The 14,512-nt window shown below is 33.5% G+C and overlaps 1 protein-coding gene across 2 annotated transcripts in view; it reads right to left on the bottom strand.

Moving 5' to 3' along the window:
- LOC149415430 (mitogen-activated protein kinase kinase kinase 11-like) overlaps positions 1 to 14,512 on the bottom strand; it is a 181,636-nt gene that overhangs the window by 126,489 nt on the left and 40,635 nt on the right. The window lies entirely within an intron of this gene.

Consider the following 14,512-nt stretch of genomic DNA (forward strand, 5'->3'; position numbering starts at 1 on the left):
ATAAACAGAATTATTGGCAGTGAAACCGAACTGAAAACCATGAAATAGGTGCGATACGAAGCGGACGATGTATAAATCAGAAAAACCCGTAGTCCACAGTTCATAGTACTTATAAATAAACTGTGAAATGGCGTGACATTCGGTCGCGTCAGTTTTGACTGATTCCTTTTAAGCGTCGCTAAAAATTCCGACATATTTACAACTGCCGCGAATACTTCCGCAGCAAAGGAAAGGCACAAAAAATGAAAAAAGCGTTTACCGACAATGTATTCGAATTGATAATTGAAAACAAGGACCATTTTACAATATGCCCGCTCGGAAGTTCATGGTATAAATTATTACCTTTTGTCATGCAGCTAATAACTTAAAAAATAACAACGGTAAAATAATAAAGATCGTTAGTTTTATTTTTATTTGTTCATCTCTACTCTCTTACATACATTTTACATAATAATTAGCAGTTGAATAAAAAAATGTTAATAAACATTGACTGAATGGGTTAGTAGGGGTGTTTTGTGAACACTCCACTAGGGGAATCTGTGCTGAGGTGTTCGCATGTTTAAGATAAAGTAAAAATATTAAAAGTACAATTGATTTATCACAAAGGACTTTGAACAATACATTATTTTGTTGTGTTTCTACTAACACATGTTACTTCTTCGTCATAAGTTTAAGTTATTATTAAAGTTTATTCTTCGTCGCTTATTTAAGCAATAGAAAACAAAGAGTTAAATTAAACAACTTTGTGTCTACCATTATTGAAGTAACGTCCGGCGTACCTCAAGGAGCACATCTAGCACCGCTTCTTTTTAACTTGTTTATAAACGACATTATTAGTATTAAAATAGAAAATAAAACGTTTTTTAACTTATTTTTATAAAAAAAAAATATTATAAATTTATAAAAAAAAAAATATATATATATATATATAGCATATATATATATATATTTTAACTTATTTCCACTTGTTTATTTTACCAGTACCGGTTTCGTCCTATTATGGACATCTTCAGGCTGGCAATTGAAATTCTTTTGTTACAGAATTTATACAAAATTAGGTACACAATGTCAAGGTAGGTACATATGTTTGGGTTATTAAATTACAATGGTTCTTTAAGGTTAATATGTCATAAATAAGAAATAATAATATAACAATGGTCACTATATTATTAAAATAGAAAATAAAACATTTTTAAACTTATTTCCACTTGTTTATTTTACCAGTAGGTACCGGTTTCGTCCTATTATGGACATCTTCCTTATTATTATTATTTCCTTATTATTTTTTCTCATACACGCTTTTGGCTTTTTGCGGACGACAATAAGATTCTAAAGATAATAAAAAATCACGATGACTGCCTTCTTTTCCAATCGAATATCGACTCTTTCAATGATTGGTGTAAAATTAATTGCTTGAAACTAAATGTCGATAAATGCAAAATTATGTCCTTCTATAGATCAAAAAAACCGATTGTCTTCGAATACAAACTTAATAATATTTGCTTAACAACTGTTACATCTATTATTAGTATTTTTTCTCATACACGCTTTTGGCTTTTTGCGGACGACAATAAGATTCTAAAGATAATAAAAAATCACGATGACTGCCTTCTTTTCCAATCGAATATCGACTCTTTCAATGATTGGTGTAAAATTAATTGCTTGAAACTAAATGTCGATAAATGCAAAATTATGTCCTTCTATAGATCAAAAAAACCGATTGTCTTCGAATACAAACTTAATAATATTTGCTTAACAACTGTTACATCTATTAAAGACCTCGGTGTCTCTCTTGATAGCAAGCTTTCTTTTCGGGATCACATAACTGCAATCGTTAATAAATCGCTCAAACTACTTGGTTTCATCACTAGAATCACTTCGGACTTCAAAAACGTAAATACCCTTAGAACTCTTTACTGCTCGTTGGTTCGCCCCCATCTTGAATATGCTTGTGTTATTTGGTCTCCTTTTTATGCTGTCCATATTCGACGCATTGAATCTGTTCAACATCGGTTCTTAAGAGGGATTGCTAGGAGGCTAGGTTTAGAAAAAGGCAAATACTCATATGATGAAATTGAACGAACTCTAAACCTCTCTCCTTTGGAAGTCCGTCGGGAAAGAAATGACCTCATTTGCTTCTTCAAAATTATAAATGGTATTATTGATTCACCTACGCTACTGCAACTCATTCCCTTTAATATCCCCTCGCAAAGACTCAGAAATAATGAACTGCTCTTCCTCAACCATCATTCGACAAATTATGGATATTATTCACCATTGTCCAGAATGTGTAGACTGGTAAACTCAAGTCAAAACCTTAACTTTTTTGGGATAAGTCTAAATGATTTTTGCCAGTCGCTAAACAAGTGACGGAATATTAAGTGTCCTGTGGTCCTGACCCACGGCGTATTCTTGACTTGATTCGACTTGTCACTTTATTTTCTAATATTATATCTACCATATGTCTTTGCTTTCATGTACCTTTGTCTACTCCTATATTTTTCATTTTACTTTATTCGTGTTATTATTTTGTAATTTGGACGATGTCCGTTAATAAATAAATAAATAAGCTTGGCCGCTGGTTTCCAGATTTGGACATTGTGCATTATACACTCACTGATTCTTTGCAGTACTCAACCGATCTTCTAATACACTCCAATATTAAGGATACCTATATATTTTAAAAGGAATATTTTTATATACATAAAAGTCTACTATAACCAACTGGAATTCCGCAATAATCACCCACCCAGTTGCCCCAACTTTTATATTATTTTCCTATTAAAAAAACTGGTTTACAGAGCTTTGGGATAATAACGCACTTTCTCCATCATAATATAGTTTTTATTTTGTGATTAACGATCAGATAATATTGAAGGGATCCTATTTAATTAATTGCTGAAGTGGCTGCAGGAGATTGATACTTCCGCAGGATTTGTTTGGGTCTTTCATACATAGTGCGAACTCTTTCTTCATATAAATACCGAAACGCATACATAATTAACTCCGATAGTGATGTGATCGAACGTCACCACTGAGACGGATGACGGATTAACTGGATTATCAGAAAAAAATATTAGCATACGGCAATAGCCACGTTCCAATCGAAACTTTTCAACATAATGAAAGTAACACATAATTTAATAGTATTGTGCATGGTGCATGCACTATGATTACAAGAAATTTCGTTCGCATCAACCATTAATTAGTTACCACGAATCTATTGAATTACCCCAGTTGCCCCCAACTCTGATAGTGCTGTGCGTGTACCGATTGCCAGCGTTATTCCCCCGATGAGCGACCACGCGTCGGTTGTCAAACGGAGCCGAGAGCAGCGGTGATCAGTGCCCGGTGTCCGGTGTCCAATGCCTACTCCAATACTGCTAATAATCGTGGGTGTGGGTGTAACGAACGACGGGTGACGGATTAACTGCCCAATGGCCGGCTGGGTGGCGGCCGTCGGCTGATTGACGCTCGATGTAGTGGGTCCGCATCCAGCACGGACAATCTTTCTCATTTCTACACAAAAGTCACCTGTGTTGATTGATTGTGTCGATTGATTGTACCAATAGAACTATATACATACTATTGTGAGTATAAACTAGTTATTCGTAATAATAACTAGAAGTTAAATCGCCAGAGTTTTAACTTTATTTTAACAATTGCCCCAGTGGACGAATGAAGACCAAGGCAGAAGTGGATTGATTGCTGATTGATTACTGCGTGGAAGATGATGGAAGCAGGACGGGAAGGTTTGAGGACTGGAGGAGAATAGAGATGAACAGGTTCCGATAGAGACTAAATCTATCTGAGATGTGGCACCGTGATAATTATTGAACAATATAGAACACACAATATGATAGCCAACCTTAGATAGGAGAGCGCGCCAGGAGAAGCCAATATTTGACAAAAAAATATATTTCGAAGTTACATAGCTCATGTTTGAAATTATGTTCCTAGCAATGCATTGTTACATACACTGGCCTAGAAATAAGAGACATTTTTTTGGGCAAATTCCGTGGCGCCAGAGAACGTTTGAGAATTGGTACTTTTTTATTGAGAGATAGGTACAAATATTTGGTATCTTTTTTAGTTACGATATAAACCTCCATTATATTAGTTTGTTCATTCCGTTCGTTCTACTAATGTGTTGGATGATTTCTCAGGAACTGATCAAAGGCAAATATTAAAATAAAGCCAAGACTCATCGCACAATAGTCGCATTACGGAGGATGCGAGTAACAATGACGAATACCATTGAATATTCAATTGGGCGGATAAGTGACTGCTACGGAGTACGAAAAAACACCGGCTAATCAGAGGTTTGATTCAAAGAAACCATTAGCAGTCAGATTTCCATCGTTACGGATAAATATACCCGTATGAACTAATATTAATACACACTATAGTCACGAGAGAATTACCGAAATTATCTCGACTGAACCTAAATAAAATGATCAATCTTCCGAAGGTCGATCTGCTCCAATATTCGGTTAAATAATGTTCATATTCGTATTTTATTAGGAGAATGTAAACACGTAAATAATCTATGACCACATACTTTCGAAGGTCCGATTCATTGAGTAAATCGAATCATGTTTTTCTTCATTTTGTATACGGCCTAATACAAAATAATCGACGGCCTCCGTGGTCGAGGGGTAAGACTCTGAAATAGCAAGCTGAAGGTCGTGGGTTCAAATCCCTGCGAGCGCAAGTAAATTTTATTTGATTGATCATTTTATTTCACTAATTACTCATTTAAAATAATATACATAGTATATTTACGACACGTTTCAGAGTCGAAGATACTCTCAGTATCGCCCTGATGTCAGACCACCATTCAGAATTGAAACATTTCGTGAAATGGCTTTGGCCGTATTTGGTGACCAGATCTGGATAGCCAGCAATCCCAACCTCCCTCTTCCGCTCTCCACTACTTCCAGCTTCACAACATAACCCAATTGGGGATGCCGAAGTCTCACTGGCTCCAGATAGATACGTAATTTATAAATTTCCGTTGTGGCAAGTTGGGACTCTTAAAAACTTTTTAGAAATTGAAAAATTAAATAATACAATATTAATAAAAAAAAAATTTAAATTGAAAATTATTTGAAGTGCACCGGTGCCTTCAAAACCAAAAACTTTATGTAGGTATAAATTCACTGAAAAGCGCATAATGATACGCAATTTACATCAATTATTATTGACGTCAAAATTATTTGTATAATACTAGGAGCACGGAGAACTTATCGGATAGTAAACATTGGACCGTTTGGTTTTTACTTTTATTTATTTGTTCTCCCAACACATTGGTAAATGCTGTGCGATGATTGTCGGCTGATAACACATCGCAGGCCATTGCGCTTGCTTTACAGCGCGGGTCCGGGTTCAACACCCGAACCAGTAACAAGCCACAACCAGAGGTATGTGAATAAGAATAAGAGAAATAATGCTAATTAAATGCCAACACGCTAATGAGAAATATCAAGAAGCTAAATCACCCGTTCCCTATAAGGAGCAATATGTATACGCAAGAAAATGGAAAAATCATTACATAATTACGGACAAGTGAACATAGTAATAAGCTTCGTGTATTTTTTATGAGAATAACGTATTTAACTTTCTTTCAAGTATTCTCTGACTTTCTTTGATTGAATATATTTTTAAATCAACACTTTTAAGGATTTTCCAGTTTCTCATTACGGAAAATTTATACAGCGTTACAGGTAAAGTAAATCTTTTCACACCTAACTATCATCTTGTCAGAAGGTGTCGCTCAATAAATTCAGTGAACCTACAAGGCTTTAGGCACTCCTTTAATTGACTTTAATTGCAAGGAATGTACAGAACCGAGTATTTTAAATCAATCCCATTTTCAGTCAGTCGTGATGTTGTTTTCATTGAATATAAGGTTGATAATCGAAACTTAAGGCAAGATGTTTCCAATTAATCACTCTGAAACGAATGATTTATCGGATATGACCATTAATAGAATATAAAAAATAATGTTTAGTTAATGGAGATTGGTCCAAACCATGTAAATTAAAGTGATTTACTGAAAAAGAATAAATACAAAAAGTACCTATACATAGCTAAATTAACTAGCACGTGATATTAACTAGCACCAGATATTACTTGAATACACTAACCAATAATGAAATTTCCTTGCAAATGGAGGCAGAAATAACAATATATCGTCTCATAAATACTGTTATTTTTCCTGAATGATGCACGGCGAAAAACGAGTATTGCCGATTTTTTTAAATCCTGTTAAAAGGGTGATAGCCGGACAATTCCTAATAAACTATTAGTATTTTCATAATATTTCGAAACACGTGTTCATGCAGCTGCGTTTATACTGTCAATATATATTGACGAAATGCGAAAATATTTGAATTTTTATGAACACGTGTTCCGACACCGCCATAACACATTTGTGTTTTTACTGATAGTTTATTAGGAAATCTGTCAATTCATTCTTTGAAGGCCTTCAGTCCCTTTTTGGCAGGAATAAATCTCTTTATATTATTATTTATAGAGAGATTTTTAATAAATTAGCAATTTTTTTATCATTAAGTTTTCTCCGTGTGGTCGTTAAAAAGGAGCTTCTAACAAATAATTACTAATACAAATATTCACTTGATTGCGTCGTGATTTCCAGGTGCTTTTGAATAATCATACGTCTTACGTTTTAAAGTCAATATAACGACTTTTAAATAATAATCTCATCGTGTTGAGTTGAAAACACAAATAGCATGGATAGATTCACACACAGAAAGACAATAATTATTTCTAATATTGCCAAAGATTGGGTGGAGAAAATGGGATTCCCAGTTCTGAGGAAATATGGGTATTCATTATTTGCCAGCAATTGCTTTATAAAAATGGGAAAACAAAAATCCGGGACTTAATTTGTTAATCTGCGGTTACAATGAATTGTAATCGTTATATCACTTCTAATTAATCCTATAAGTTGGCTAGTAATATTATAATATTATATATAATATAATATTTGACGGCCGGCATAGTCCAGTGGTAACGCATTGGACTGCCATTCCGAAGGTCGTGGGTTCGAACCCGGCGTGCGCAAATAAATTTTATTTGATTAATTTGTGTTATTTCACAATTAATTAATTAAAATAATATATAGTATATTTGCGGCACGTTCCAGAGTGGAAGATACTACCAGTATCGCCCTGGTATAAGACCACCATTCAGAATTGAAACGTTGCTCCAAATGGCTTTAGCCGTGTTTAGTGACTAGATCTGAATAGCCAGGTACTTCCCCACCTTCCTCTTTCCCTTCCCCACTTACCTTCAGCCTCACAACATCCCCCAATTGGGGATGCCATAGTCTCACTGGCTCCAGACGGGAGCAGTTGGGACTCTTGTGAGGTATTAACTATAAAAAAAAAAAAAAAAAATTATCATCTGTACACACAATTTTACCAGTTTTTAAAACTTATAAATGATGAATAAAAAAAACACGAGATTCAAACAGGATTAAAAAAAAGCGTTGGTATTTTTGGGCCTCCAAAATGGGGGGTTGGGCGAATTTATTGGATGGTTAGAGGAGACTGGGCGAACTTGTAATCCTAATCTAGAGCATACAATGGTAGGAAAGCCTCGAAGCGAGAAAAATCGCCAAAGAGACAAACTCCCACAGACAAACATTTCAATAATAATTAATATGGGAAAAGTAAGATACAAACATAAGATAAATAGTAAGCATACAGCTGATGTGCTGGTTAAGCACCATAATTTAATTTATTTTTGATTTGGTTAGTTTATAATTTCTCTTTTAAATAGTACCTCAAAGATTGTGTTTCATGCCTATATGTATTTATAATATGCACTAATCTGCTAAGTACTTACCCGAATACACGACAAATGGTTTCAGTCGATGCTTCAAAAATACAACTATTTGTCATCTTCTGCTTTTTAGGTGTCTATTGTCAACTACTGTTGTTTGAAATTTGGCATCTGCAAGTTTGAACAATCATAAAGTGCCAACTGACAAGACAGAAATTTGCTGCGCACATTACATGGGCCAGACGAAACCTTACGATTGCAGGAAGGGATCTACAACAGGTTTAGTGCTCGTTTATATATTATGTTATTCGTTTATATATATATTATTATGTATTATACGTTTGGGCAATTCTTGACCACAATATTTGAGATGAGAATAATTTGTCAGTTACACTTTCTTAGGTAGAAAAAGCACGTTTTTTTATTGGGGATATTTACACGCTCCAACAAGTGCAATGGGTTGTTAGTTAGTTAGTTGCAAAGGAGCTCTTCGAGCAAAACTTTACAGAAGAAAATGACATCATAAATAAATTGAAATTCAACAAAAAAACCTGACTACATTAATCGGTTCCTAAGTGAAATTATTTATAAAGTCGAGGGCCGTAAAAAATCGTCCATTCTTCGTGAATTTTTAATACGCAATTCGACCGGTTCCTTTTAACGGTCTGCGCTACCGCGAACAAAAAAAAAGACGCAAAAGCAGCGACAAGGCCAAATTTGGGCCGTCTGAACCGGCATTATGTATACTTTCATTGCTACGCCATTGCTTTTTCACTTTCGTATGGCGATTTCCGGAATTCCAATGCGGGAGCACATCCGGTTGATGGTAATGATAAACCATTATTCTTCTTACGCATACGGACCAAGTGTTCAAATTGTTAAATGGGCAGTGAGAGAGTGAGGCTAAAGTCATCCAACCCACACTCTAGCAAGAATGAAGGAGAGTTCATGCAAAACTATTTAGAGCTATCCAGGTTACAAGGCGCACGTTTCATCATCATTTCCAATAAAAAAAGGGGTTTGGATTCTTTAATTAAAAAAAGTTTTGGTGAAGTAGATTTAATAAAAACTAAAGCATACTCATGAAAAATCACGGCATATTATAATTGTAGGATTTGTGAGGCTGAAAATATTTATAAACAAATATTTGCCTCGGGGTCATTGCCTTTCAAAAACACACATTGTCAATTTTAGAGACGTTCGGAAATTTACGTTTCTAATCAACGCCGTTAGCAAACCTCAAAAATTACGACATCTGTCAAAAAAATATGGTACCTACTTTATTCCTTGTTTGACAAAGCAAATCCCAGGTCTAGGGGTATTTATATAAGCTGTAATATTATGCACGTTTAGGACGCCGATTCCAAAGTTGATAAAATACAAGCTCCCTAATTGCGTATTTTATTATTTAATATTTAAAAAAACTTTGTTTGGGAAACAAACAGTTTTACACGCATATTTTATGTAATATTACATATTACTAGATTGCATAAACCAGTAAAGTTTTCCGCATTTATTTTAATACCGCATTAGAGTCCAAACTCCGAAGTCAGTGGGAATGTGGCAACCCCGATTGGGGTATGTTGTGAGGGTAAAGGGAGTGGGGAGGGGAAGTAGATAAGGAAAAAGACGGTTGGATTGGTTATTAAGAACTGGTCACTGAACATGGCTAAAGCCAATTCAAGGAATGCTGTTTTCATTCTGCATGGTGGTCTTTTACCGGGAGTAGCTAACTAACTAACTAACCAGGAGTAATTTTGGAGATGCCTACAAATTGCTTATTCTGCACTTTTTTGGTGTACGTGTGGAAGAAAAAGAAATCATAGTTTAATTCACAATTAGTAGAGGTTGAGAGAGAATATCATCCCGCCACCATTCAATAACTAAACATGGTATGATGCAGCATATTTGTGGGTTGTAAGTCAGGCTTTTGTGTTATTTATTCCTATAAAATATTGATGCCGTGAAAATATTGATAAAATGTTTCCAGATGCCGTGGATTAAATGATTATTGTATAGCATCATAGAATAAAGAATAACAAACACATCACAGAATAAAGAAGTGCCTCGTGGGCCTGTTTTGTGATCCAAATATAAGCCCAATTTTTATAATAAAAGGCCTATATTTCCATACAAAACTGTGTTTCGCCATGATTACGAAATTCAAATGAAAAATGCAAGAGGCACAGACAGCAACTAAATGGATTAGAACTAAAAATTATTCCGTCAGTGGCACATTTGTTTCAGTTCAAAGTGCAGGGGAGGCTCTTATAGTTTTAAAAAAAATATTTATTCTATGTATGGCATTATTCCAAGAAAGACACAGGCGCTAATGAGCAGACGATACACTGAACCGTCTAACCGTATATAATTCGCAGAATAAAATAATGTTCGTTATTATTACTTCCCGAGTCCTACGCTTATATACATATCAAATTATTGTTATAGTTTTTATTAAAGTTCGTACAACTTTGATTACGAAATAGTTCCAGGAATCATTATTGTGATAATTTGACGCTAATATTGATTCCAAACACGTGACTATAACGTCGCAATTTACACCTATACACTGAAATATTTATCCACAAGACATATAGCATTATTGCACGGCTACGCTCGGCAATTTATTTGTCCATCTTTCAATATATTCTTCATTTAAAAAGACGTATAAAACCAATATCTCATTTAACGATTAGTTATGTGCTGAAACAAGAGTTGAATTGACCTAAATTTCAAATCGAATTTGTGCAAATTTCAAGACGCTGGAGATCACAAATACAAAATACATAAACACAAATCAATGTAAATCATAATTTTACTTCACGCTAAGACCCTGCGCAGATAAATAATATTCTGTACGGTTTGACGCGCAGTCATTGCGGGACTTTTCTTTCTTTCTTTTCAGTCTTTGGTCTATGTTGATTCCTTACACTAACCGACCCTTAGAATGAAAGCTATAAAAAATCAATATACAAACTTGGACAGGTTAAGATAGGTACTCATGACGAAAACAACCTTTACCTTGACGTCGGAAGGTTGGGATTAGATTCAATCGCATTGTTTTCTTTTAACACAATATTTATGTAAATTGTTTTACAGGTAATTAGTTAGTTATTGCATGTATTTTACATGTTCATAATTGTTTCATTGGATATTAAGTTATATTATTTTTATCTTTTAATAAAGAGATATCTTCCCAACTTCAAATAAATTTTACTTATAATTACTTACCCGTAAGCATATACTATCTATGTACATACCTCAATATTCAAATACTTTTTTATCATCGCAATATTGTATTAAGAGTGGGTTATAGGGCATAATGGTGATTTGCTGGAAAACAGCTCCCTAAAACGGCTTAATACTACCTTTCGTATGTCATTCTCAGACTTCATATTTTTTTATACCAATTAATGGACTATTATTTTTCAGTCTGCCTATTTTTTTTTGTAGTTGTTGTAGGCATTCGACTATAAAAAATAAAAACATTGATACACCATACAACCCACTTTTAAAACTTCGATCCATGATTATCGCATTAAAAACGCTTTTACACAATATTTTTAATTTAAAATATGTATATAATACACACATCTGTAGAAGTACGGCCTCTTATTATCGTTATGATATCTGTGGATATTAACAATTAAATAAATACTTCATCTTGCACCAAATTTTCAAGACATTTCACAGTATTTTACTTATTACGGGTGAGAAGCCCCCGTGAACGGTACTGAAGCTATCGCTCCCTGTTTCACGGCGTATATATTTCGAAAATGCCATCAAAATGTTTCATTAATGGGTCTAAAAGTAGAATACCGACTCACTTGAAGCATTGCAATAATCTAATGAAGCTACAAAAACAGTAATTACTCACAAATTCTCTTTTTTCATGTAAATTTGACGTATTGTATTTTTTCAAGTGTCATATTTTAAAACTCAACATTTAATATGCGTTCCTTTTCCTAACGGTTAGCACTAACGTCATGTTGTTTACTGGCGGCATCTTTATGCAAGTGTGTGTGAGAGAATTCATTGTCTTTACGCGCTCTGACCAAGTGGGAGAGTGAACGTTTTATCATAGGGCACGTTTGGTAATTGAACCAAAAATTACCAATATTATTTTTCTCTTTGTAGATCAATATTATGATTTATCCATGGCAGCCGGAAAAAATACTCCAAACAAGGTATGCTTCAAGTAACGAATAAATGAAAAAAGATTATTGTTTAGTTGTACTAAATAACACAGAATAATTTAACAAATATATAAATAAAAAAATAAAATTTCTTTTATTTCTCGAGGTCAATTTATTAATGATGTTATTAATATGTATAGATATTCTATCAAATATAAAATTAAGAAATTCACCAAATAAATCCACCTTCGATTTTCTCGAAAACGAAAGCTCAAATAAAAAAAGTCATAACCCAAAATTGTCAATAAATGAAAGGTTATTCACAAGTTATCCCTTTATAGGACAACTTTTTTTAAACGATACGCCCTTAATGGTTTTATTTATGTATTCTATATTCATTTTGATGAACAGAAAAAAACTTTTTTTTTCTTAGCTTTTTTGAAATTTTCGATTTTCCAGCGGGTTTTTTTCTGACCGGTGTCCATTTAAAAAAAATGATATAAAATTATTTTTTTCATTACAAAACGACAGGTTGGTAAGGAAAATGTACTTTTATTTATTTGCGTTACAGGGGAATAACTGCTTTGATAATGTTATAGAGAAACTGACCAGGACGCGATTTTCGTAAATTTACTCAACATGTGCGAACTTCGGGCGGTTGGTTCGATTCAAGACCTCTGTGCGTTACCTCAGAATGATTACAACCCAAGGGCTTATAACTTGTAAACATAAAGAAATATAAACCTTAATGTTGCAGGTCTCAAAACTATCCGTTTTTAGCTTATGACCTATAAAGGGTTTTACCGTTTATACCACGAGTTTCCGAACACCGTGTAAAACAAACTATATGTATCGGAAATGTTCCTCAACACTAATGACAACAGCAAGTGAATGATGAAACATTTATAAAAAATGTCAAATTAAATGCTTTACCAAAATAGTAGGTTATGCAAATAAGTCATACCTTTTTACTAAGTTGTTTGTTTTACTTAATATTTCACATTCATATTATACGATCATTGCTTTGCGACAAACGCACATGTGATGTTATATTTTAACATGTTAATTAATGTACAACTACCGCCCTCTAGTGACAAAAAAATGAAGACATTTTGACAGTTTGCGAAATTTCGCTATCATATAACAAGCGCTTAAACAGGATCTTTTTGTTTGTTTTATTATTTACATATATTATTAAAGTCTTTTCATTTCTTCGCTCAGAAGTGCTGTTCATTACTTTCACAATTCTCATTTAGACATCTTTTCAACTTAACTATCCCGCAGCCAAGTGGGGGAGTAGGTAGTACCTACCCAAAATTACTATCCTCCTAATATTAGCTTAAATACTTGACATATGATTTTAGCATTTTAGGTATTTCGGCGCAAATAGATTAGTTTCAATTAATAATCGTGATTTCTATATTTAAAAGCCTATAAGACAGAAAACTGCACGGGGTCGACGGAAGACCCACTTGGTTACAGACGTTTTGTTAGGCATATTGGCCTGTCAAGAGTTAAAACGTACTTAACTTTTTATATACTTTACGCTTGTGTGTACCTCAGTTTTATTTAATGCATTTTTTTATATATATTTAAGTATATACATATATTTGGCATTCTAATATTGTATTACTTAAGACAGGATCTCATTTTGATTTGTTATTTACACATGTTCTTCACTTCTACTTACTATCCTTTGCTGCTTTACACGCTTAAAAGGGTTCTATATTACTTACGCATATCTATACATATATGTAACAGTTTATGTATTATACAATAAGTTATATTATGTAAAAGCCGAAAGGCGTTAATAAATATTAATAAGTAAATAAAACATATATGGGTTCTAAACACAGGTTTTGACATATATGTTGGTTGTTAACCTGTTAAGGACCACGCCCGAGTATACTCGGGCAGCCAGAATTCGGAATTCATACTAAAGAAATTTTTTAATTATTTTTGCACACTATGCACCACAACATTCAGTCCCATTTTGGGCCCGAAATGGCTTTTATATGAGGATATATATTTTAAGTAATTAAAATTCATTGATAAAAAAAACTATAAAAAAGGTGTTTTTTTTCCATTTTTAATTTATAAATGATTACTGAAGGGGTTAAGTTAAATGGACCTTACACAAAAAGCTTGTATATAACATATGAAAAACAAACAAAATTCTTGCCACGCAAAAATAAAACAAAAACCCAGCAGCTTAAAAAATATTTAAAGGCAGTTATCGTGAAGCAACAATATAAAAACAGTTGAATCTATTTATGTATTTGCGCAACCGCATATAAAATGCTGTACAAGAAAAAATGCTTAAAAAAACAGCTAACGCACAAAAAAACGAAATGCTGACAGAATAATGAATGTATCTATTTTTTGCTCGCAAAAAGTTTTTCTTATTCATTTGTGACAAATTCTAGACGTCTTGATTTAACATACGAAAACAACTCGCACACTGAGTGTACAACCGTAATAAGTGCAAAAAATAAGAATTTGATTTTTAAGTTAAACTTATTGTAACTGACCTTCGGCCTAAAATAACATGCATTGGTTATGTT

The sequence above is a fragment of the Hesperophylax consimilis genome, chromosome 18 (assembly GCF_061612785.1).
Source record: "Hesperophylax consimilis isolate HC1 chromosome 18, BYU_Hcon_1.0, whole genome shotgun sequence".
NCBI lineage: Eukaryota > Metazoa > Arthropoda > Insecta > Trichoptera > Limnephilidae > Hesperophylax > Hesperophylax consimilis.